We start from the raw sequence: 26,981 nt of genomic DNA, 5'->3' as shown, positions 1-26,981 counted from the left end.
CAGTATCCACCGGGGAGAGGTCAGTGCAGTCTGTGTATCTTGTGCTCTCTGTGAGTTTACTGATGGTAGGTAGAAGGCCATGAACTGACAAGAGCCAGTGTTTGCCCCGAGCCTGCAGTGCACTCAGCACTTTCCAATGTACTTGCTGTAAACAGTTTTGTATATTGCAAGACTTATATGCGAGTGGAGTATAACCACCAAGCCTCACTGCCAATACACTGCAACCACCAAGCCTCAGTGCCAATTGACTGCAACCACCAAGCCTAACTGCCAATACACTGCAACTGCCAAGCCTCAGTGCCAATAGACTTCAACTACCACACCTCGATGCCAACAGACTGCAACTACTAAGCCTTGGTGCCAATAGACTGCAACCACCAAGCCTCAGTACCAATGTACTGTAACAGCCAAGCGTTTGTGCCAATAGACTGTAACCACTGCCAATACACTGAATCCACCAAGCCTCAGTGCCAATAGACTGCAACCAGCAAGCCTCACTGCGAATAGACTGCAACCACCAAGCCTCACTGCCAACAGACTGCAACTACCAAGCCTCGGTGCCAATAGACTGCAACCACCAAGCCTCAGTGCCAATGTACTGTAACAGCCAAGCGTTTGTGCCAATAGACTGCAACCACCAAGTCTCATTGTCAATACACTGCAACCACCAAGCCTCAGTGCCAATAGACTGCAACCACCAAGCCTCACTGCCAATACACTGCAACCACCAAGCCTCAGTGCCAACAGACTGCAACTACCAAGCCTTGGTGCCAATAGACTACAACTACCAAGCCTCACTGCCAATACACTGCAACCACCAAGCCTCAGTGCCAATAGACTGCAACTACCAAGCCTCGGTGCCAATAGACTGCAACCACCAAGCCTCACTGCCAATACACTGCAACCACCAAGCCTCAGTGCCAACAGACTGCAACTACCAAGCCTCAGTGCCAACAGACTGCAACTACCAAGCCTCGGTGCCAATACACTGCAACTACCAAGCCTCAGTGCCAATAGACTGCAACTACCAAGCCTCACTGCCAATACACTGCAGCCACCAAACCTCACTGCCAATGCACTGCAACCACCAAGCCTCAGTGCCAATAGACTGTAACCACCAAGCCTCGGTGCCAACAGACTGCAAATACCAAGCCTCAGTGCAAATACACTGCAACCACCAAGCCTCAGTGCCAATAGACTGCAATTACCAAGCCTCGGTGCCAATAGACTGCAACCACCAAGCCTCACTGCCAATACACTGCAACCACCAAGCCTCAGTGCCAACAGACTGCAACTACCAAGCCTCGGTGCCTATAGACTGCAATTGCCAAGCCTCACTGCCAATACACTGCAACAACCAAGCCTCAGTGCCAATACACTGCAACGATCAAGCCTCGGTGCCAATAGACTGCAACCACCAAGCCTCACTGCCAATACACTGCAACCACCAAGCCTCGGTGCCAACAGACTGCAACTACCAAGCCTCGGTGTCAATAGACTGCAACACCAAGCCTCACTGCCAATACACTGCAACCACCAAACCTCAGTGCCAATAGACTGCAACTATCAAGCCTCGGTGCCAATAGACTGAAACCACCAAGCCTCACTGCCAATACACTGCAACCACCAAACCTCAGTGCCAATAGACGGTAACCACCAAGCTTCGGTGCCAACAGACTGCAAACACCAAGCTCCTGTATCATATTCTGTAAGCATCTGTTGGAATAGCTATGGCCCCTTCTGGGGTACAAAGTTTAAATTGCAATCTGTGTCAAGTCTGCGTCATCAGCTCTGACATCCTTAAGTCCCCAAGATACAGTCAGAGGCCACTCATCCAAAATTGACTTTTTTTCAGGACCTTCCAAACAGTATGCTGATCCCAGGCTATATACCTAGGCTGAGAGCCTCACAAATCAGCTATAATCTGTGGGAAGACTGACAGCAAGTGTCCAGTTTCCCTGCAGCGCCACCACAGGGGAAATTAGGCATTACACAACACTTGTTATAAAACAGCAGTCTGTCCTTGTATTATATGGACCGACTTCAACCCTGCTGATCCCCAACGGAGAACTCTGATAGAATTTCCTAATATGATATTTGAAATGTGTTTTGTGATTTTTCTTTTCCACCAGACGACCTATATGTGAGCGATGCCATAGTCTATGCGATTGTCTTGCATTATTAATAAATTACTCCATAATTATAGTTTTCATTTAAGTAGAACATGTGCCACGCTGTAAATGCAATGGGTTCTCTCTTTGGAGATCGTTTAATTATTCCTTGTAGATTGGCATCATCTTGGCATGTAACGCAGGTACGGAGCTGAGGATTAAATTGGTATTTTTCTTTCTAAGGAGCCCAGAGAGAGATAATAAAATCATGTTCGGCCAAGAATCATGACTGTGGAGTCTGCAGTAACGGCAAGGAGATACAAGGGCAGGGTATATAGGCTTGGCAGTAAGTGTGGGGAATGGCGGGCTATGACTCGTTACAATCGCCGGTCTCTTGCTGATGTGCTCATTGACCCATTGACTGTCAGACCGCAAAGCATTGTGGGTCGTTGTGATGACAAAAGCTGTGGCAGCTGGAGGCGTATGATTAGATCCCACCGGGAAAAGGGTTGGGATTTCTATTACTGCTGTACGGAAAGGAAAACGTGTACCGTATACTGGCAATGTCATCTACGGTGCCCACTCATATTGCAGCCATTACTCTATCTATCTATGCATCTTTCTGTCTGTCTATCTATCTATCTACAGTTGTGGCCAAAAGTATTGACACCCCTGCAATTCTGTCAGATAATACTCAGTTTCTTCCTGAAAATGATTGCAAACACAAAATCTTTGGTATTATTATCTTCATTTAATTTGTCTTAAATGAAAAAACACAAAAAGAATTGTCCTAAAGCCAAATTGGATATAATTACACACCAAACATAAAAAAAGAGGGTGGACAAAAGTATTGGCACTGTTCGAAAAATCATGTGATGCTTCTCTAATTTGTGTAATTAACAGCACCTGTAACTTACCTGTGGCACCTAACAGGTGTTGGCAATAACTAAATCACACTTGCAGCCAGTTGACATGGATTAAAGCTGACTCAACCTCTGTCCTGTGTCCTTGTGTGTACCACATTGAGCATGGAGAAAAGAAAGAAGACCAAAGAACTGTCTGAGGACTTGAGAAACCAAATTGTGAGGAAGCATGAGCAATCTCAAGGCTACAAGTCCATCTCCGAAGACCTGAATGTTCCTGTGTCTACCGTGTGCAGGGTCATCAAGAAGTTTAAAGCCCATGGCACTGTGGCTAACCTCCCTAGATGTGGACAGAAAAGAAAAATTGACAAAAGATTTCAACGCAAGATTGTGCGGATGTTGGATAAAGAACCTCGGCTAACATCCAAACAAGTTCAAGCTGCCCTGCAGTCCGAGGGTACAACAGTGTCAACCCTACTATCCGTCGGCGTCTGAATGAAAAGGGACTGTATGGTAGGAGACCCAAGAAGACCCCACTTCTTACCCCGAGACATAAAAAAGCCAGGCTGGAGTTTGCCAAAACTTACCTGAAAAAGCCTAAAATGTTTTGGAAGAATGTTCTCTGGTCAGATGAGACAAAAGTAGAGCTTTTTGGGCAAAAGCATCAACAAAGAGTATACAGGAGAAAAAAAAGAGGCATTCAAAGAAAAAAACACGGTCCCTACGGTCAAACATGGCGGAGGTTCCCTGATGTTTTGGGGTTGCTTTGCTGCCTCTGGCACTGGACTGCTTGACCGTGTGCATGGCATTATGAAGTCTGAAGACTAACAACAAAATTTGCAGCATAATGTAGGGCCCAGTGTGAGAAAGCTGGGTCTCCCTCAGAGGTCATGGGTCTTCCAGCGGACAATGACCCAAAACACACTTCAAAAAGCACTAGAAAATGGTTTGAGAGAAAGCACTGGAGACTTCTAAGGTGGCCAGCAATGAGTCCAGACCTGAATCCCATAGAACACCTGTGGAGAGATCTTAAAAATGGCAGTTTGGAGAAGGCACCCTTCAAATATCAGGGACCTGGAGCAGTTTGCCAAAGAAGAATGGTCTAAAATTCCAGCAGAGCATTGTAAGAAACTCATTGATGGTTACTGGAAGTGGTTGGTCGCAGTTATTTTGGCTAAAGGTTGTGCATCCAAGAATTAGGCTCAGGGTGCCAATACTTTTGTCTGGCCCATTTTTGGAGTTTTGTGTGAAATGATCAATGTTTTGCTTTTTGCTTCATTCTCTTTTGTGTTTTTTCATTTAAGACAAATTAAATGAAGATAATAATACCAAAGAATTTGTGTTTGCAATCATTTTCAGGAAGAAACTGAGTATTATCTGACAGAATTGCAGGGGTGTCAATACTTTCGGCCACAACTGTATCTATTTATTATCTATCTATCATCTATCTCTCTATTATCTATCTATCTTCTATTATCTATTTATCTTTCTATCTATCATCTATCTATTATCTATCATCTATTATCTATCTATCTACGTATCATCTATCTATTATCTATCTACCTACCTATTATCTATCTACCTATCTATTATCTATCTATCATCTATCTGTCTAGTATCTATCTATCTATTATCTATATCTACCTATCTATTATCTATCTATTATCTATCTTTCTATCTATCATCTATTATCTACCTATTATCTATAATCTATTATCTATCATCTATCTAGCATCTATTATATATCTATCTATAATCTATTATCTATCTATCTATCATCTATCTTTCTTTCATCTATTATCTATCTATCTATAATCTATTATCTATCTATCTATTATCTATCTATTCTCTTTCTATCTATTATCTTATGTATCTAATAATAATACATTTTATTTCTATAGCGCCGACATATTCCGCAGCACTTTACATTTCAGAGGGAATTTGTACTGACAATAGACATTACAGCATAACAATAATCACATAGATCATAACAAATACCAAGAGGAATGAGGGCCCAGCTCGCAAGCTTACAGTCTATGAGGAAAGAGGTAGACACGAAGGGTGGGTGGTAACAGTTGCCCTGATTGTATGGACCAGCCATAATGTTAAGTGTGTAACAGTACAGACACAGAGGGCTGATAGACACATAAAGCATGTGGGAACATGTATCTATCTATTATCTATCTATTTATCTATTATCCCATATCTATCTATGTATCTATCTATTTATCTATCTAGTATCTATCTGTATTATCTATGTATCATCTATCTATCCCATATCTATCTATCTATCCTTTGTCTATCTATTATCTTATCTATCTATTCTCTATCTATTAACTATATATCTATTATCTATCTATAGATCTACAGTAGCTATCTATTATCTATCTAAAGAAATTCAGCATAGAAAGGTGGATCACATATGCTTGGGAAATGTATAATGCAGTGACAGATTACTTAGCATATAGAGTGAATTCATTTGAGTAATTGTTACTAGAGGCTAAAAAAAAAATCAAAGTTTAATGAATTAGTGTCACATAGAGAAAGAAAAGCAGTAAAAAACCAGCAGTGTCGAGGCTCGCTAGTGCTAGGGGGAGGCAAATGCCACTAAAGGTTGTCATAACTTCAGTGTTCATTCATCTATAATTTTATGCAAAACACAATCAGCGGGTGAAAGAAGCATTGAACACGTCAAAAATTTTCTAAGTAAATCTTTTTCTAAAGGTGCAATTGACATGAAATTCTCACCAGATGTTGATAACAACCCATTCAATCCACATAGGAAAAGAAATAAGACCATGGATTGCTCAAACCTGTGAAATCCTGGGAGAATATAGTCTGGTCAGATGAGAACAAAATTCAACTCTTTGGATGCCATAATCCACACCATGTTTGGAGGCCAAAAGGCACTGCATATCACCCCAAAAACACCACACCAACAGTGAAGTTTGTAGGTGTAAACATCATTGCGTGGGGCTATTTTTAAGCACCTGGCACTGACAAACTTTATTTAGTCAAAGGAAGGATAAATGTACAAATATACCGTACTTAGAATTTCCTGAAAAAAATCTGCTGCCATCTACCAAGATAATGAAGATGAAATGAGGGTGGGCATTTTAGAAAGACAATGATCCCAAACACAGAATCAAGAAAACTCTCAGCTGGTTTCAGAGAAGGAGAATAAAGCTTCTAGAATGGCCCAGCAAAATACATTACCTAAATCCAATAGAAAATGTCTTTGCCTGTGTGGATTGGATGGATTGTTACTGACATCTGGTGAGAATTTTGTCAATAGCACCTTTAGAAATATATTTACTTAGACAATTGATGACATGTTACTTAATTCATCCACTGCATACATACAACGTTAAGTAATTGTGTACATACATTACACTATTTATCCTGTACTGATCCTGAGTTACAATGTGTAGATCTTTTATTATAAAAATGAAAAACATAACAATAATAATAACAGAAACATAACAAGAATATCAGCCAGAAAATAATCAGTATAATGAACACTGTTCCAGCTGCTCATTCTCTCCTGTCACATATTATACATATATACAGAATAATAACTAATAATAACTTACACCTTCCTGTCCGGTCACCAAACAAACTAATAACAAACAATAAAATAAACAAAGACCGACATAAATATATACATAAACATTTTTTTCTTAAATATACCGTATTTATAAAATAACCAAACTATACAAATATATTCCAGGCTAAACTAAACAACCCACACTCAAGCCCACCATTCCCAACCCCCCCCACTGACCTGAGAACTGGTCCTGCGTCTCATGCCCCAGTCCATGTCCAAAGTCCATAGGCCAAATCAGGCAGTGTTTCCCCAAACACCCCAGTGTCCCATAGTCCCACAAGATAAACCCACCTCCCCCCTTTTCCCACCACCCAACCTAACACCTACACCCAAATCAATATCCCTATATACAATATATACAGAAACAAACACTACAATACCACAATACCCACAAAGCCCAAGTTCGGCGCCTGCAGCCCTACATCACTGTATACCGATCATAAAACAAAAATCTACAGTGTCAGCAGCAGCCCACCACCAGGAAAGGAGACGACCAGACTAGGGCACACTAAAAGAAAAGCCCCTCCAGAGGAGAGCGTCCCTACGTGTGCCCAGTCTCTCATACTCCAGAGAGCGCACCTTCACCAGGTCACCGAGTATGGTCCTAAACACATCGTCCACTGGGTGGATTTTACATTGCGTCGATACTAAGCACCGTGCGTTCCACGTGTGATACCTAACGACTGCGCTAACTAGAAATAAAGTGCAGCGGTCCCGGCCACCAAGGTCTCCGAATGCTCCATAGGCCCATTCCACATAGGAGAGACCGGCCAGCCGAGACCAGCCAATGAAGGCACCCACCCTATTGTACACCTCTGTGTTGAAGAAACAACGAAGCAGGAAATGGTCCATGCTTTCCAGCACGGTACCACAATGCTCCCGAGGACAGTTCCTGTCCTCAGAGCTCCTACACCTCACACACAGTTTCCCATGGAAGCAGCGCCAAGTCCCAAAACTCTGAGCGGATCCTGATAGAATTCAAAATATGCAAACCCACCCCAAGATCCCAACTTGGGCAATCCCTGAGCACCAGAGGCCTCTGGAAATGGGTCAACAGAACCCTATTGTTAAGGAGTTTCCTTGGCAGAGTACTGATCTCCCACATTCCCAGACCCCACCGGAGAATTACCTTCAGAACCAAAGTAGCGTAAGCCGGAAGATGTCCATGCGGTGTGCGAAGATCCTTCACTTGCCCTCCTGTCTCCCATTCCTGGAAGAAAGGCTGAAACCATCCCCTACAGAAGAATATCCACGGAGGAGCCCTCTCTTTCCAGAGGTTTGCAATATTGATCTTAATGTAGGTATCCACAAGGAATACCACAGGGTTGACCATACCCAACCCACCTAGTCTCCTTGTACGGTAAGTAACCTCCCTCTTGACCAAGTTCAGTCTATTCCCCCATAACAGTTGGAAGAACAAACTGTAGACCCGAGTATAGAGAGACTCCGGTAAGATGCGCACACTGCCCAGATAAATCAGTAAAGGGAGCAGGTAAGTTTTGATCAGGTTTACCCTTTCCCTGAGGGTCAAAGACCAACCCTTCCATTGGTTCACCTTCTGAGTGGCAATCTTTATCCTGCTTTCCCAATTTTGTTTGGGGTAATCCCCCTGGCGAAATTCGATACCAAGGACTTCTGCAGAAACTTTGGGTCCTGGAAGGGTGTCTGGGAGATCAAAACCAGGATCTCCTCCTCCCAGCCAAACACATCCCAGTTGATCTTGGACCCGAATGCCTCCGAGTAGCGATCTACCTCTGACATCAGCCACCCTGCCTCCTAGTGAGAGGAAACAAAAACAGTGACATCATCGGCATACGCCACCACCTTCAGAGTGGCTTCCGATGCTGCCCGGTCCATCCCGATCCCGGCCAACGGTCCACGCTCCATCCTCCTAAGAAGTGGGTCAATCACAAACACGTACAGCAGCGGGCTCAAGGGACAACCCTGGCGAACACCAGATCCAACCTCAAAAGAGTTCCCAATCTCTGCCCCACCGTACAAAATTTTAAGCCAATCAACAATCCCCCTCGGCAGGCCATATCTCAGAAGGACAGACCAGAGGTACTCGTGATTAACTCGATCAAATGCTTTTGCCTGGTCCAGTGACAGCATGTACCCCTTCCAGTGAACAGCCCTACCCTGCTCCACTGCCTCCCGGACACCGAGCACAGCACTAAATGTGCTGCGACCTGGAAAAGAGCAATGCTGGGCCTCCGAAAAGAGTCGGGGTGCAAATTTCACCAGCCGATTAAACAGCACCTTTGCCAGAACCTTACGGTCTGCATTGAGAAGTGCTATGGGATGTCAATTCTCAATGCACGATGGGTCCTTACCCTTTGACAAGATGATCAGGGCTGACCTCCTCATTGACTTTGGCAGAGTGCCCGAGGAAAGACACTTATTGAATACTTCAGTCAAGAGGGGAACCAAAGCATCCTTAAAGGTCTTATAGAACTCAGATGTTAAGCCATCTGGACCCGGCGATTTTTTGGGGGCAAGCCCTTCAATTGCCAACTTGACTTCCTTTTCCCTGATCTTCTCTGTCAAAACATCAAGAGAGGGGTTTACCCCTGGTTCGGGAAAGGCTTCAGGCAGGAAAGCTGACATCTCATCCCAATCAAGATCCCTCTGGATCGCCTCAGGGACCTCGTAGTGTCGACCAGGCCTGTAACCACTTTACTATTCACTGACATCTTGCAGTTTCTGTAAGGGTCGGGCGAGCGGTACTTCTTGTAATCCCTCTCAAAAACCAAAGATGCGTGTCTATCATACTGACACCTCATGAGCAAAGATTTCACTCTGGAGATCTCCTCGTGGCTACCTCCAGTTGAGACAAGATGCTCGAGTTTTCTCCTCAGACCCTGATACAGGCGGTACCTGTTCAGACTCCCGAAGCTCGAGAGCTTGTGGAAGAATCTCGCCACCCTTTTCTTGAACATCTCCCACCACTCTGACTTACTACTACAAAGATCCAGTAAGGGTACTTGGCTCTGAAGAAAATCCTCAAAGGGCTGTCTTATATCCGCTTCTTCCAAGAGAGACGAATTGAGCCTCCAAAAGCCTCTTCCCATCCGGAGGGTCTCTGTAACATTCAGAGAAAACGAAATTTAACAGTGGTCGGAGAACTCCACCTCAACAACAGACACTGCTGAAGAGACAGCTTCCTCCTTTAAATAAAACCTATCTATTTTGGACCTACAGTTACCTCTATGGTAGGTGAACCCCTCGTTGCCTGAGGTGTGCTGAATGTGGACATCCACCAGGCGAGCCTCACTAGCTATACTATTAAGGGCAACGCTATCATAAGTCATCTTGTCTCTGGAACCTCCTCTATCTCGGGGCCTCGTGACAGTATTGAAGTCCCATCCAAAGACAACTTGCCGACTTGTAAAAAGGTAGGGCTTGATCATCATAAAGAGACACTTCCGGCCCCACTTAGATTGGGGACCATAGATGTTAATAAGCCGGAGCTCTTGTCCCTTCATGAGGACATCTAAGATCAGGCACCTCCCCATTTCTAACTCAATAACCCGTCGGCATTCCACTGGTGCAGTAAAAAGGACCGCCATTCCGCTATACGGCTTGGCCGCAAGAGACCAATAGGAGGGCCCGAGTCTCCACTCCCTCTTGGCTTTAAACACTTCTGCCATGTTTGGCAGCCTGGTCTCTTGCAAAAAGAAAATGTCAGCTTCATCCCGGCTGAGAAAATCAAAGGCCGCAAATTTGGCTGTATTTGACTTTATGCTGGCGACATTAATGGACGCCAGCGTCAAAGGAGTGGGTACCGCCATCATTGGTGATTGAGTTAGATGGCTTTCTTATTCCCACTCCCCTTATCCTCTGCCTCAGAGGAGGAATCCTTCCCCCTCTTTAACGATACAGAGGTGTGCATTCCCACATGTTTTTTCTTTTTGTCGTCCTCGTCTCTGGACTCTGGGACAGTCCTTCCCTCCCTCCAAGGACCTTACATTACCGGAAGGAGACTTGGCACCCCCTGTAAGCTCCGCTGAAGCCGGAACCTCACCCTCAGCTTCCTCCTCAGAGGAAGAGATGTTCTAAAGGGCTTGGAACCGGTTAGAAAGACCAACCAGAGGGGAGTTAGTTTTTCCTTCCTTAGGTACCTTGGTCAGAGCGGGAGATGTTTTATCTCCCTTCTTTCTCTTTTTGGTGCCGAGCTTACGCTTGTCCTCTAGCCAGTTTCCTCCCTGTGGATCCTCCTGACCTCCTCATCCAACTCATCATCCCTTGTGGCCTCAGCAACAAGACTGTGGTCCAGAACAGGGGCCATCCCAGTAGCCTGGGGATCGCCCAGCTCCCTCTCCTGTCTGCGCTTGTCTAGACACCTCAGCTGGGCAGGCGTCTTTTTATTGCTTTTCCTCCTTAGTGCCTCAGCTTCCTCACCCCTGCTCGTCCCTTCCCCACCAGAATCAGCCTCACAGCTTTCTCCCACCGGGGTCACAACTGCATTAGCAAAGGAGCGAGGACAACGGCTGAATGAGTGACCTAACTCACCACACAGGTGGCACCTAATCTCCACACAAGATGCGGAAAGATGGCCGATATCCCCACACAATGCACATTTCTGCACAGTGCAGTTTACACTGAAGTGTGTGGCGTCGCCGCACCTGTAACAGAGCTTCGGTTGCCTCTGGTAGAAAACCAGGATACAATCCCTACCTAGGAAGGCAGATGATGGTATTTGGGCAACCGTACCACCTGAACGCTTAAGTTTTAATATAAACGTACAGGCCCTTGTCCAGATACCAAACTCGTCACAGTTTTTCTTTGGCATCTCCACCACCTCTCCATATCGGCCAAGCCATGTCATGATGTCATAACAAGAAAGTGACTCATTACAAGTCATCACGGTCACTTTATTGACTTGGTTTTGGCGAGACACCGCCTGAATAGCAGTCTTGCCAGCTGGGCTCATTTTTTGCCAACTCATAATTCGACCAGAAGAGCTCAAAGCCCTCTCCCCGAAAAAAGCTGACATCAAACTCAGGTGTGGAATAGAGATGTATCAAGGCATAAATGTCAATCACCTTGAAGCCCATCTTCAGCAGGAGCTCCACAACCTTAGACCTTGGAGGAAATGCATCACTGCCTTTCCACAGAAGACGTTCCACATTCCTATGTACACTACCCGGCCTGGATGTTGGGAGGGACCACACTGCATCCCCCCCTTTTTGCTCTCAGAAGGCCCCGAGGCCATGTTTCTCTATCCAGAAGGGTAGATCAACCTCTCGACCCTTTACTATTAGTGATCTCTCCCCCCTCTTTAGAGCCTCCAGGAGACGCCACTGCAACATGCCATCCCCAGAGTTCAGAGACGAGGAGGACACCCTATTTCCCCTGGAGGTTACAGTGACATAACTCCTGACGGGTTCTGCCACCACCAGGTGGGAAACCGGGCCAGAGACCACATCCATACCAACAGTATCACTATTACCCACCTCCTTAACCCCCTCACCCTCCACTAAACCAGCAACCACACCACTAGACAAAAAAATTTCCTCATCCATACCCACCACCACATTTACTTCTGCTGGACCAGTGACAACGGGGTGACATTTTGATCTCCACATCATTAGGCACATGTGGCTCAATCTCCACCACAGAACTGGAGTTGACCTCACCGCTGGCCTTACGTGTGCCATCCACATCATCAGTTAGTAATCTCCGCTGTTTCACAGATGACACCAGACTTCGCTGATCTTTCACTGATGTGAGGCGAGAATAGGATTTTGGTGGGAGGACCAGAACTCCCAGCCCCAGCAACCCCCTTACACTGCTGCCGCTCCTCAACTAAGTGATCAGCGGCAACAGTATTCAGGGACGCCAAGGCTACTGGAGCTGCCCCTGACACTGACTCGTCCTCCCACTGAGGAGTGCACCACAGTATCGTGGCCTGACCATACGCCCGCCCTCACTGTCCAGCCTCTCAGCTGATGCACCTGCTGCTACGTCCCTGCTACTACAAGCAGAGACGGAGCTCTGTGCCTCACTACGTTGCTTTGTAATCTCCCTGCACCTTTGCACTGGATCCACAGCAGGATCCGGGCTGGGCTGGGCAACTGGGCTTATACAGCGAGCTGACCCTGCTGCCTACTCAGGGGGTACAGGGAAGGGGGCATAAACGTAACTTACCGCTTCCTGGAGCTTTGGCTTGGTGGTCTTTGCCTTTTTCTTCTGGCCCTCAGGTGCCTCCTCTGGTAAATCATCACCAAGATGGAAGTTCTGAGGGACACTGGGGACTCCAGAAGCTTTATCTCCACCATTAGTGCACCTCACTGGCCGCTGTTGTCACTGTGATCCCCAGAGCCAGCAGAACTGCGACCAGATGTCAATGTCGCCTGTCCTGCAGGGAGCTCGCTGCACGTGGCCTGTGGGTGACTTTGCAAGCCACCAGGTGGGGTTTTTTGCTGGTCATCATCCTCCTCATCATTGTCCACTTGGCTCTCAGGCTTCAGCCCCATCTGCCTTTGCTCTTTGTTTCAGCCATTTCTCTAAATCTGTCCTCATTCAATAGTTTTTCCTTGAAGGGATCACTCTTCTCTCTGATGAATGCTTTCCTCACCTCCAGCTCATTAATTTCAAGCTTAAGCCTCTTTATCTCTGCCTGGAGTTGCGTCTTCCTCTGCTTGGAGGAACCTGCAGCTTTGACGCTTGTGCAGCGCAGCTCCTCCCGAAGCCTCCTCAGGGTCTTGCTTGCATCTTCATACTCACGGAGGTGGCTCATGACCGGGGAGCCATAGGTGGACACAGACTCCCGTGGTCTCTGCAGCCCCCAACCTTCCTCAGTGAGGTCAGCCCCACCTCTGTGAGCACTCAGCTTTCCTCCGGAAGGACCGCCATCTTGCACACTTGCAGGCTTCTCCTCCATGTTGGAAGCTTTTCGCCTTCTCTGGGTCTCTGCACACCTGGGGGTAGTAGGAGCCACTTTGCTGCAACTCCTGGTGAAGCGTATCACCCCCGAGTCCTCTGATGTGCAGGCCGGTTTCTTTTGCCCTCCCGCCAGCCTGCTCCGGGAAACAGAAGCCTGGGACTTGCCTCCTTCACTCATCCCAGTAAACCCACTCCCTCCCTGGGTAAGAGAGAGAGCAGGTCCCCGGGTGGAGAGGTGAGTGGAACTCGGGAGCTCAAGAGCACACAGCAGGATCAGTGGCGACCGCACCCACAATTACCACAGCGAGCAACAGCTGAACAGAGCTGCACTCATTTTTCTTTTGGTGGAGTCACTGTGTACATACTGTATATTACATTACTGATCCTGAGTTACATCCTGTATTATACTCCAGCGCTGCACTCACTATTCTGCTGGTGGTGTCACTGTATACATACAGTACTTTACATTACTGATCCTGAGTTACTCCTGTATTATCCTCCAGAGCTGCACTCATTATTCTGCTGGTGCAGTCACTGTGTACATACATTACTGATCCTGTACTGATCCTGAGTTACATCCTGTATGATATGTAGTAATTGCAGGTACGTGGGATGCAATGACGAGACGGGAGACGGGATGAACTTAAGATGTAACTTTTATATATAGATGCCTATAGGGGCTATCTTGAGCAACCAAACAAGCTAACAATAGCTGGATACTTGGATAAAGTTTTTAGAAATCGCATAGGCGGCTGACTCCGCAGTTTGATCTCGAGTAGGGGTTACCATGGCGAATTTGGTGAAATGGTCCACCATGACGAGACAGTATTCATACCCCTGGTGCGTGGGGCCAATGGTTAAATAATCTATCATCAAGAGTTTGAGGGGTGCGGACGTTACTATTGTCTGTACTGGGGCCCGTTGTGCGGATGGTTTAGTTAGCTCACACAGACAGCACGCACGGCAAGCTTCTTCCACTGCGGTCTGCAAGCGAGGATGGTAGGCCATTTGTTGCAACCACTGAAAAGTCTTTTGAGCCCCAAAATGAGACCCTTTTTCATGGGCCTCTCGAGCTAGTTCACTAAGTTGGGCTCCCGGTACTACTACCTGCCAAGCTATCGCTGATGTCATCCGCAATACTATTTTTCGGTGCAATAGTCCTCCTTTGATTACCAATTTCTCCCATTGACGCAGCATTAGCATAGTGTCCTGAGTCAAAGTCTGCCTCTGAGTGTCGTTAGGTGTTTTGTTAGTGGCCACCCATTGACGCAGGAGCCCAATCTCTCCATCTTCTTGTTGCTGCTGGATCCATTTGTCCCGGGATGGTTCTAACATGCCCCTAGTGAGTCCTATGTGGGATTGTTCTCTGGTCATAGCTGTGAATCCAGCAGGGGCCAGAGCGAACGGCATTTCTTTTCCTTCTAGTTCATCGTCTCGACTTCGCCCCGGGGTTCTACGTCGAATCCTGGAGAGGGCGTCCACATGCACATTCTCCGCTCCCCGTTTATAGATGATCTTGTACTTGAACCTGGCCATTATGGCCACCCATCGCTGCTCTAGGGCCCCTAATTTGACATTATCGAGGTGGGCCAGCGGGTTGTTGTCAGTTCGTACCACCACCTCAGAGCCCGCCAGGTACTCTGCGAACCTCTCCGTCATGGCCCACACTACCGCGAGGAGCTCGAGCTTAAAGGAGCTGTAATTTTCGGTATTAAGTTCGGAGTCGTGGAGTGATCGACTGCCGTGAGCGATCACTCTTTCTCGGCCGTCTTGGACTTGCGACAACACAGCTCCTAGCCCGTGTAGGCTCCCGTCGGTGTGCAGTATGAACGACTGCGAGAAATCCTCATAAGCTAACACCGGGGCGTCCGAGAGTGCGGCTTTGAGATCTCGAAAGGCCTCCTCCTGTGGTTCTCGCCATTGAATCCTCCATCCATTTGCTCTGGCAGGGACACCCTTCAGCAGGTCTTGCAGGGCTCATGCTCTATGGGTGAAGTTCTTTACGAAGCGACGGTAATATCCGGCCAACCCCAGAAAGGCTTGTACGTCTTTTACCGTCTCGGGAGTAGGCCACCCTTGGATTGCGGCGACCTTCTCCATGGATGGTCTAATGCGTTCGGCGGAGATGGTATGTCCCAGGTATTTGATCTGTGTACGGAACAAGTGGCATTTCTGGGGTTTTACCTTCAACCCGTACTTCTGCTGCCGGCCGAGCACCTGCCCCAACCGCCGCAGGTGGTCCTCAAATGTGGCGGCATAGATGATAATGTCGTCCAGGTATATCAACGTGGCCTCAAAGTTGAGATCTCCCAGACACCGCTCCATCAGCCGTTGGAAGGTCCCAGGGACATTGGCCAGCCCGAACGGCATACGGTTAAATTCAAACAGCCCCATGGGTAGGATGAACGTGGTCTTGTTGGTCTTGGCATGGTCTTCCTCTGACACTGGTATCTGCCAGTACCTGCTGGCCAGATCTAGGGTCGAGAAGTATGTTGCCTTCCCCAGGGCGGATAGGGACTCCTCTATCCAAGGCAGCGGGTACGAGTCTTTGATTGTACAGGCGTTCAATTTTCGATAATTCACACAGAATCGCAAGGTGCAATCCTTCTTGCGGACCAACACGATGGGGGCCGCCCAGGGACTCTAGCTTTCTCGGATAACTCCTTTTCGCAGCATTTGGCCCAGTAGTGTTTTTACCTCCTGGTATAGTTGTGGGGGAACCTGTCGATATTGTTCCCTGATAGGGGCCGTTCCTGCAGTGGGAATGCCGTGCGTGTTGGCCGTGGTACATCCAAAATCATCCTCATGGTTGGCAAATACCTCCTGGTAATGGCCCAAAAGCGTTTCTACCTGGAGTATTTGGGTCGGGGTAAGGCCAGAGAGTACTGTTCGCATTTTCTCCAGGCTGGCTCGGCACTTTTCTTCGGCCGAAGACTCGGCGGTCTGAAGAGATCGAATAGATACCACCCAAGGTTCCCCTGCCTGCACTTTTGATTGGAACGCAGGGGTCGGAAGCACCTCCTCCAGAGGTATTACCAGTTTCGCCATTTCTGCTCGCAGTTTCAGTGCGATGTCTTGGTCTTCTAGGCTGACGCAATGCACCAGGACGGTCCCTTTCCGCACAGTGGCCAAGGTGCGGGCCACCAGGACTCCAGGGGGTAGGCGCTCCGAGAAGCACGGCTCCACCTGCATCTCCACTCCCTCCAGGGGCACAGGGGCCTGGATAGGCAAGGCCACTACTGTCTGCCCGGGTGGCAGCACGAGTGGAGGAGCCGCTGGCGCGATCACCTTCCCCAGTACCTCGCTCTCCTGGCAGTTCTGGAGGACTCTCGCTCCCCGCACTTTGGGGCATGCGAGAGCCTCACTAGTTCAGAGTCTCTTGTGTGGGCTCATTGAGGAGTAGGCTGCCGAACTCTCGCAATATGTTCATACCCAGGGTAACCGGATGTTTGTCGTTTGCGTCTCCTTGGGTCAGGATCACTCCTAGGCCGCTGAGTGGTTTGCCGCATAATGAAATCTGCATCCAGACTACTCCGACAACAGGAACTGGTAGCTGGTAGGCGGCTAACAACTTTATCACGGACCCCCACTGAGGCCTCACTGCTTCAGGAAAATGCCGCCGAAAATAAGTCTCTGGCATGGTCGTTACTTGCGACCCTGTATCTACTAGGCATCATATGGCAAGACCCTAACAAAGGTGTTGCGGTGTCCTGCGGGTCTCATCATTACGGAATCCCGGGTCTCCCCGTCCAATGCCACAAGGGCTAGTCTGCTTCTAAGTCGGGGGTCATCGGATGCATTCTAAATAGCCCTCGCATCCGTTCCTTCCCGCTCCACAGCATGGTGTTGGTGCCGGAGAACTTGGGCAGGTTGCTCAGCATAGCCCCCAAGGATAAAGGATATACCGGACCGGGGGCCATCGTTGCTCGTCAAGTCTATGGTCCTTCCTTGGTCTGCGGCATCTCCGCTCGCGCTCGGAGACTGTGTCATGCCGACTACGCCAAATGTAGTAATCGCAAGTACGCGGGATGCAGTGACGAGACGGGAGACGGGATGAACTTAAGATGTAACTTTTATATATAGATGCCTATAGGGGCTATCTCGAGCAACCAAGCAAGCTAACAATAGTTATCCTCGCAGGGATCAAAACAAGAATACACTGGGAACACGAACACAACTAACCCGGCAACGACCGGTCACTATAGGGCCGTAGAATGGCCGACTACGGGTCCTGAGTATTAACTACAATGTGTCACTTATCCTCTCTGACGTCCGGCAGAGTGGTGATCGGTGATACTTCGGGCCCAGGCGAAGTGGGGGCACAACAGGCCCCTGAAGAGTTCCTCTGCGTTGCGCCTCCCGGCGGAGGCAGTACGGCGTTGCCCGGGGACCAGACGGTGTAGGCCGCAGTCACAAGCTGGGGACGCGCAGCGGCGGCCACAGGTGGCGTACAGGCTGCAGCCGCGGGCCGGAGCCGAGCTGCAGGGACCATGGGCAGCAGTGGACAGGCCGCAGCTGCGGGCTGAAGTGAAGCGGCGGCAGCTGCGGGCGACAGTGGACAGGCCACAGCCGCGGGCTGGAGTCAGGCGGTGGAGGCCGCGGGGAGCGCGGGCGGACGGTCAGTGTCTCTCTGCTGGACGGCTCGGTGCCGTCTCCCTTCTGTCTGCGGTGAGTCTCTCTTAAGTCTCTCCAGTCACTGCTCTCCTCTCTTGGCTCTGGCTCTCGCTCTGGCGGCCTCTAGCTTCCTTGCTCCTTCTCTGTCGACTGACTGCTGCTGGCGTCCTCAGCCCCTTTTATACTGGCTCCACCCCCAACCTTTCTAGAACTCTGTGTTCTGCCCCCTAATTATGTCCCCCGGAAACAGTCCCCCTAGGAACCTTGGTGACAGTCCCCTTGGTTCCAGCCTGGGCACGCAGCGGGGACTCCTCCTCCTACAGATACACCAGAGCTGCACTCACTTTTCTGCTGGCACAATCACTGTGTACATACATTACATTACTGATCCTGTACTGATCCTGAGTTACATCCTGTATTATACCCCAGAGCTGCACTCACTATTCTGCTGGTGCAGTCACTGTGTACATACATTACATTACTTATCCTGTACTGATCCTGAGTTACATCTTGTATTATACTCCAGAGCTGAACTCACTATTCAGCTGGTGCAGTCACTGTGTACATACAGTACATTACATTACTGATCCTGAGTTACATCCTGTATTATACCCCAGAGCTGCACTCACTATTCTGCTAGTGCAATCACTGTGTACATACATTACATTACTGATCCTGAGTTACATCCTGTATTATACCTCAGAGCTGCACTCACTATTCTGCTGGTGGAGTCACTGTATACATATATTTCTTTACTGATCCTGTACTGATCCTGAGTTACATCCTGTATTATACCCAAGAGCTGCACTCACTATTCTGCTGGTGCAGTCACTGTGTACATACATTACATTACTGATCCTGAGTTACATCCTGTATGATACCCCAGAGCTGCACTTACTATTCTGCTGGTACAGTCACTGTGTACATACATTACATTACTGATCCTGTGCTGATCCCAAGTTACATCCAGTATTATACAACAGAGCTGCACTCACTATTCTGCTGGTGCAGTCACTGTGTACATACAGTACATTACATTACTGATCCTGAGTTGCATCCTGTATTATACTCCAGAGCTGCACTCACTATTCTGCTGGTGCAGTCACTGTGCACATACATTACATTACTGATCCTGTACTGATCATGAGTTACATCCTGTATTATACTCCAGAGCTGCACTCACTATTCTGCTGGTGGAGGCACTGTGTACATGCATTACATTACTGATCCTGTACTGATCCTGTTACATCCTGTATTATACTCCAGAGCTGCACTACCTATTCTGCTGGTGCAGTCACTGTGTACATACATTACATTACTGATCCTGTACTGATCCTGAGTTACATCCTGTATCTCTTTTATTATAAAATATCAAAAACAATACAACACAACATTCCAGAAAAGAAAACACATAAACCAAAATACACACATTAATCATACACTTAGGACATACAGAAACTTGTGCAAAACCGCAACTTGTTATAGTCCCCAAGCTTTCCAGCTTAGGGGACCCCCAGCAGGAACTTTCCAACAGAAAACTTTTCCCATAAAATAATGAAAAACAGTTTTTAATCTTTCACCCCCATTCACTCTCTTTCACTTCCCATTCACACTTCCACCCATACCTATATACAGGAAAACAAAAATAATATTCTTGGCCCATGCTGCCTTAAATAAACCTAGCCAATTCTTTTTTGGCAAAATTACCTACACCAGCTTAACACCTCTATATATATATATTTTTTTCCCACCACCCACACCACAGGTCCATAAATGTCCATGGCCTTATCACGTCTAGGCCTGATGAGCACGAAAGTTTATGCCCACAAGCAAAACCCTCACCCATTTGCCCCCGATGTGCTCAAAAATGGTCCATTTTCCATAATTTCCATGGTCCATGGTATATGGTTTATCCATTCGCCACTTTCCCCTTGGTTTAGAGTCATTTTACTTTTTTTTCCACTCTCACCCCCCCAATCACCCCCTCCCAACCTCACTACACCCCCCCATGCACCTCTGACTACGGAAAAGAATAACAACACATACTACAATACATATACTACAATACATATTGCAATACAATATTACAATGCAATGTCATTACATCATTTGCTTTACCAAAATAATACCACACCACAAACCTTTACTTACAGGCCCAAGTTCAGTGCCTGCAAGCCCAATATCCATTAATTCTCTATCTCAAAACGAAAATCTAGGTGTGCCATGCAATAGCCCACCACCAGGAAAAAGGAGTTCTAGAGGCCCCATCCCTCACTAACACATTCACCCTGTCCCTCAACAACTAAGACTGTCTCTACTTCTGTCCCTAAAGAAACTGTCCCTATCTGTCCCTACCTGCCCCTACTCTACCTAACTTATCATAACTAACTCTCTATCTGTCCCTCAGTGCCTGTCCCTCCCTGTCCCTATCTGCCCCTACTTCTGTCCCTCACCACCCACACCACCTTATGCTGTCCCTACCCACATTCACACAAAATCTAGCTCTCCCTAGAGTGCGTTTTTAAAAGGAAAGGCCCCTCCAAAGCCAAGAGGCCCTCCTCACACCCAACCTTTCGAACTCCAAAGAAAGCACCTTCACCAGGTCACCCAAGATGTTACTAACCACCTCTTCCCTTGGGAGGGCTTTCTGCCATGTCGAAACTAAGCACCGTGCATTCCAATTGTAGAACCTAACCACTACACTGACTAGGAATAAAGTGCCCTGGTCTCGACCACCCAGAGTTCTGAACGCTCCATAGGCCCACTCGGCATAGGAGAGGGACGCCAGCCGCGGCCAACGTATGGAAGCCCCCACCCTGTTGTAAACCTCTGCATTAAAGGGACACTGAAGCAGGAAGTGCTCCATGCTTTCCAGCACGTCGCCACACTCCTCACGGGGACAACCCCGATCATCGGATTTCCTGGACTTCAAGTTATCCTTTACATACAGCCTCCTGTGGAAGCAGCGCCAGGTCAAGTCCCAAAACTTTGTGAGGATCCGCTTAGAATTTAAAAGCCCGAGCCCCACCCCCAGATCCCGTCCCGGGCAATCCTTAACGGCCAGGGGCTTCTGGAAATGGGTCAACAGAACCCTCCTGTCAAGGCATTGCCTCGACATGATCCTGATTTCCCACATTCCCAGACCCCACCGGCGGATCACCTTCAGAACCGGGGTAGCATAAGCCGGGAGATGCCCATGAGGTGTGCGGAGGTCCTTCACTTGCCCTCCTGTCTCCCATTCCTGGAAGAAGGTCCGAAGCCAACCCTTGCAGGAGACTACCCACGGAGGAGCCCTCTCTAGACAGAGGTTGGAAATGTTGGCTTTAAGAAAGGTGTTCACTAAGAACACTACCGGGTTGACCATACCCAACCCACCTAGTCTCCTCGTGCGGTATGTGACCTCTCTCTTGATTAGGTTGAGCCTATTCCCCCATAACAGCTAGAAGAACAGGCTGTAGACCCATGTCCAGAGAGGTTCTGGCAAGATGCACACGCTGCCCAGGTAAATTAACAAGGAAAGCAGAAAGCCTTTAGCCAGGGCAACCCTTTCCCTTAGAGTCAAAGACCAACCCTTCCATTGGTCCACCTTTTGGGCGGTGATCTTAAGTCTGCCCTCCCAATTTTGCTGGGGGTAGTCCCCGGGGCCAAATTCGATGCCTAGAATTTGGGTGGTGGCCTGGGGCCCTGGAAGGGTGTCCGGGAGATCAAAACTAGGATCTCCCCCTCCCAGCCAGAGACTTTCACACTTATCCCGGTTGACCATGGACCCGGATGCCTCCGAGTAGCGCACTACCTCTGACCCAATCCGCCTCCCCTCTTGAGGACACAAAAAGGGAAACATCATCAGCATACGCCAACACCCTCAGAGAGGACCCAGAGCCCGCCTGGTCCATCCCGACTCCCGCCAACGGTCCACGATCTACCCTCCTTAGGAAGGGATCGATCGCGAACACGTATAAAAGTGGGCTCAGCGGACAGCCCTGACGGACCCCAGAACCCACCTCAAAAGGGCGACCTGACCAACCGTTCACCAGCGGAAAAGTCTCAGCCCCTTGGTACAAGATCTCTAACCATTTTACAAACCTCCCAGGCAGACCATACCTCAAAAGGACGGACCAGAGGTACTCATGGTTGACCCGATGAAAGGCTTTCGCTTGGTCTAGCGACAGCAAGTACCCCTTCCAGTGGCCTGCCCTACCCTGCGCCACTGCCTCCCGGACACCGAGCACAGCACTAAAAGTACTGCGGCCTGGAACAGAGCAATGCTGGGCCCCCGAAAGGAGCCGGGGTGCAAACTTCACCAGCCGATTAAACAGCACCTTGGCCAGAACCTTCCGGTCCGTATCGAGAAGCGCTATGGGACGCCAATTCTCGATACGGGACGGATCCTTACCCTTTGACAAAATAATTAGGGCTGACTTCCTCATTGAGTCGGGAAAAGTGCCCGAGGATAGACACTCATTAAAGACCCCTGTCAAGAGGGGGACCAAGGAGTCCCTAAAAGTCTTATAAAACTCGGATGTTAAGCCATCCGGACCTGGCGATTTCTTGGGCCGAAGCCCATCAATGGCCAGTCTCACTTCCTCTTCCCTAATTTCTTCTGCCAAAACACCAAGAGAGGGATCACCCCCTGGCTCAGGGACGGTTTCAGCCAGGAAAGCCGACATCCTATCCCGATCCAGATCCTTCTTTTCCAAGAGACGCGAGTAGAAGGATCTGACCACCTCCAGGATCCCTGATTTGAATCTGTTCAAGGACCCCGTACTGTCGATCAGTCCTGTCACCATCTTACAATTCACTGACATCTTACAGTTTCTGTAAGGGTCGGGCGAGCGGTACTTCCTGAAGTCCCTCTCAAAAACTAAAGATGTGTGTCTATCATACTGCACCTCTTGAGCAAAGATTTCTCTCTGGAGATTTCCTCACGGTCACCTCCAGTCGAGACAAGCTGCTCGAGTTTCCTCCCCAGAGCCTGATACAAGTGGTGCCTGTTCAGACTTCTGAGGATCGAGAGCTGACAGAAGAACCCTGCTACCCGCTTTTTTAAGAAATCTCCAACCACACTGACTTACTACTACAGAGATCCAACAGCGGTACCTGGCTCTGAAGAAAATCCTCAAAGGATTGTCTCACCTCCGCTTCTTCCAGCAGGGACGAATTGAGCTTCCACAGCCCTCTTCCCATCCGAGGCGTCTCTGCAACATTCAGAGAAAAGAAAATTAAACAGTGGTCGGAGAACTCCACCTCAACGGCGGACACAGGCATCCACCAGGCGAGCTTCACTAGCTATGCTATTAAGCGCGACGCTGTCATAAGCCAGGAGGTCTCCGGGACCCCCCCGGTCACGGGACCTCGTAACGGTGTTGAAGTCCCCACCGAAGACCACCTGTCGGCTCGTAAAAAGAAAGGGCTTGATCCTCAGGAAGAGACATTTACGGTCCCACTTGGACTGTGGGCCGTAGATATTAATGAGCCGGAGCTCTTGTCCCCTCATGAAGACATCTAGGATCAGGCACCTCGCCATTTCCAACTCAGTAACCCGTCGGCATTCAACATCTGCAGTCTTAAAAAGGACTGCCACCCCGCTATACGGCTCGGCCGCAAGAGACCAGTATGAGGGCCCGCACCTCCACTCCCTCCGTGCTTTATAGATGGCCCCCATGTCCGTTAGTCTGGTCTCTTGCAAAAATAAAATTTCTGCCTCAATCCGGGAGAAAAAAATCAAAGGCCGTGAAGCGAGCCGCATCTGACTTAATGCTGGCGACATTAATGGACGCCAGCGTCAACGGGGCGAGTTCAGCCATCATGGGTGATCGAGTTGGATGGCCAGTTTCTTCCCTGCCCCGCTTTCACCTCCACCTAGGGAGGGGTCAGACACCTTCCTTTTTAGGGAAGCACCCGAAGTGTCCATCCCTCCCCCCCGGTGTCCTCGCCCCCGGGTTCCAGGTCCGTCCCCCCCTCAGGAGGAACAGTGCCCCCTGAGGGCGCTGAACTGGTTGGAGAGTCTGATCAGAGGGGGGTCAGCGGGCCCTTCCGTATGCACCCTTGTGGTCGGGGGCGGGGGGGGACTTTGAAGACTTGTCAGCCCTCTTCCCTCCCGATTTACGGTTGGCATGCTTGTTTTTGCCACCTGGTGATGTAGGCTGCTCCCTGACATCCTCGTTGACACTTTCATAACGAGAGGAGTCGTCTGAGTCAGCCGCTTTCTCCTCTCTCTCCATCCTCCTGATCTCCTCACTCACTGCACTCTCCCCCAGGGCCTCAGAGGCTTTTGCCACGGGCCTAGAGGGAGGGGCAGGCATCACCCCGGTTGCCCGAGGCTCCACCTGCCCCTTGCCTCCATGGCGTTTTTCTTGCCTCCGCTCATACGCGGGGCCCCTTGCCTTAGCATTGCCCTTCCTCACCGGCCCCTCAGCCCTACCCCCTCCGCCACCACCTGCCACGGCAGAAGAAGTGCCGCCAGAGGTTGCCCCCCTCACGGTCTCCCCCCACTGGGCCTGCAGCGGTATTGGAGAAAGAGCGAGGGCAGTGGCTGAGCGGGTGACCTAGGTCACCACACAGGTGGCACCGAATGTCTTTGCACAAGGCGGCCAGGTGACCTACCCAACCACACAACGCACACTTCTGCACCTTGCAGCTGGCGCTGAAGTGGGTGGAGTCGCCGCACTTGTGGCAGACCTTCGGTTGCCCCTGGTAGAAGACCAGGATCCTGTCCCTCCCCAAGAACGCCGAGGAAGGGATGTGGAAGACCGTGCCGCCGGAAACCTTCAGTTTGACCATGAAGGTCCAGCCCCCCGACCAGATGCCAAATTCGTCCCTGTTCTTTTTCGGGACCTCGGTGACTTCCCCGTAACGAGAAAGTTACGTCATTATGTCCACGCCTGCGAGCGACTCGTTACAAGTCACCACGGTCACTCGCTTGACGGCATTTTGGCGAGACACCGCTTGCGCAACGAAGTCTCGCCATCCGGGCTCTTCTCGCACCAGCTCGTAGTTCGACCAGAAGAGCTCAAGCCCCTCTGGCCGCACGAAACTGATGTCAAAGAAGCGGGACGCCGAAGGATGTATCAGAGCAAAGATGTCATTTGCCCCCCCTGCTGGGGGCCCTAGTTGGCCGGGTGCTCCATGATTGTCCTTGCTGGCCAGGAGTGCCGCTGCCCCTTTTAGTGCCTCAGTGCTGATGACATACTGCACATTGCCCTGGCTGGGCCTGGGAGCAGCAGCAGCTCCTGGTTTCTCTAGCACCATTTTTTTTTCTTTTTCAGAGTTTCTTTTGTTTTCCTTGCTCTGGGCAGGGACGGCCTCTGGCACCGCTCCCTGCCTTGCACCCTTCTTCACCCCCTCCGCCGGCTTGCCAGGGGGCGCCAGAATACCCGCACCCTCAGATGAAGATAGCTGGGCTGGGGACCCCGACAACCCCCCGCCGGCTTTTGGGGGCAGCTTGCTTGCACTGCTTGGAAGGGTGGGTGGGACAGAGGGCAGCGGGCCCACCGTGGCCACCCCCCCACCGGTCGCAGTCACTCCAGGCAGAGCCGCGGCCCCTTGCGAGGCCACGCCCCCTGGTGACGCGAGCACAGCGGGCGGAGCCGCGACCACCGAGGCTACGCCCCCCGCCAGTCATGGCCAGAGCAGTGACCCCTTGCGAGGCCACGCCCCGGGTGATGCGGACATAGCGGGCGGGAGAGCGGCCGAGGAGGACACGTCCCCCGCATGCCACAGCCTTTGCAGGCCGGACAACACTCAGGGAGGCCACGCCCCCCTCGCGGACCACCGCCACCACCCCGTGCCCACCACTTGCCACGGGCAGGGCCGGCCACTCCCCCTCGTCACCCAGTGGCGGCGGAGCCCCCCGCACTGACCCCCTTTTGGATCGACGTGCCGGAGACCCCGCTCTTACCACGGGCGCCGCCATGGGAGCGACCAGCACCTTGCACCGCTTCAGTTGTTGTTTGATTTTTTGTTCACCCTTCCAAGACTTCTGGACCCCCACTAGCGATCCAGACTTAACGGATCCGTGCGTGGGGGGTCCAGAAGCCCCAGCACTCGCCGCCGGAGTTGCGACCCTGGCTGTACCAACTTTACCTGGTGCCAGGCCAGCCCCCCCTGCCACCGAGGGCTGAGCCTGGACACCACCACCAACACCACAACCAGCACCGACCTCCATGTCGCTGCCCTGGTCTGAACTGTCACCAGATATGACAGTCAGGTCACAACAGACATCTCTCTCCCTGCTCCCTCGCTGCGGACCCACCACAGGGCCCGAGCCGGGGTGGGTAGCGGGTTCCACACAGCGGGACAGAGGGGCCCCGGGAAGAGGAGCAAAAACCAGTTGTTCCTCCATGCCAGAGGCCTTACGCCTGCGCCTCCTGTTTCTCCTCTTCCTGGTTGCCTAGTCCTCCGGGAAGACTTCATCCCCAAACAACAGCGTGCCAAACCGTGCTGGGGATTCCATCTGCCGCACTTGCCTGAGGATGAGGCAGCCCCCCTCGGTATTACTCACGCTCCCTCCATCCTCCCCCTCGCTCCAGCTTTCCTCCGTATTACCGGAGTCCAGCGGGAGGGCCAATTGCTCAGGGGCTATCCCGCTGCATCTGTTACCTGACTCCTGCTGGTGTCCGTCAGGTCTTCAGGTGGAGGCGGCCCGGGTGTAGCGTGGGCGCCATCTTGCTCTTCCTCCTCCTCACTTTCCTCCACCTGGATGGGGCCTCTTGACCCCCCCAGGAGACCCACCGGCCATGGCCCTGAACCGGTCCTCATTCCGCAGCTTCTCCTGGAAGACACTGATGACACTTCGCCGGCCCTCCAGGGCCCGAATCTCCCCTTTCAGCCACTGGACCGTGGCGACGACCTCCGCTCTCTTTGAGGTAGGGAGCCTGTTTTTAGATATTATCCTGGCTC

General features: G+C 50.2%; 1 protein-coding gene across 2 annotated transcripts in view; it reads left to right on the top strand.

Annotated features, from left to right (window-relative positions):
• SV2A (synaptic vesicle glycoprotein 2A) overlaps positions 1-26,981 on the top strand; it is a 211,114-nt gene that overhangs the window by 34,409 nt on the left and 149,724 nt on the right. The gene's annotated exons all lie outside the window — the stretch shown is intronic.

This window comes from Dendrobates tinctorius, unplaced genomic scaffold (assembly GCF_039654945.1).
Source record: "Dendrobates tinctorius isolate UK_male_01 unplaced genomic scaffold, ASM3965494v1 ptg000019l, whole genome shotgun sequence".
NCBI classification, from domain to species: Eukaryota; Metazoa; Chordata; class Amphibia; order Anura; family Dendrobatidae; genus Dendrobates; species Dendrobates tinctorius.
The sequence above is the reverse complement of the archived record's forward strand: the minus strand, read 5'-3'. Positions and strand labels throughout refer to the sequence as shown.